The sequence below is a fragment of the Penaeus monodon genome, chromosome 23 (genome assembly GCF_015228065.2).
Source record: "Penaeus monodon isolate SGIC_2016 chromosome 23, NSTDA_Pmon_1, whole genome shotgun sequence".
In the NCBI taxonomy this organism is placed as follows: domain Eukaryota; kingdom Metazoa; phylum Arthropoda; class Malacostraca; order Decapoda; family Penaeidae; genus Penaeus; species Penaeus monodon.
In genome coordinates this window covers 39,227,815-39,228,115 of record NC_051408.1, presented here as the reverse complement: position 1 = coordinate 39,228,115, position 301 = coordinate 39,227,815, and positions in this window count along the sequence as shown.

Sequence of the window (301 nt, the reverse complement as noted above, 5' to 3'; positions counted from 1 at the left end):
TTATTTTGAAAAAAATAGCCCCAGACGCAAATGCAATGGAAAGAGCGGTCACTGAGTACAAGTGAATAAAAAAAAAACTGTAACACCAGCAACAGTAGAACGAGATTAGAAACACAATATGTTTGAAAAAGCGAAGCTTGTAAACTTAATAATGAACCCGGTGTTAATAAAGATTTAAAAGATATAAACAAAGGAAGTTACTTGTTCCAGCTGAGAAAACAACAGCATATTTCTTCCAAGAAAATTAGTACATACTGCGGCATATGAATTTGTTTTATATAATTACTTTATACTTTCTAAA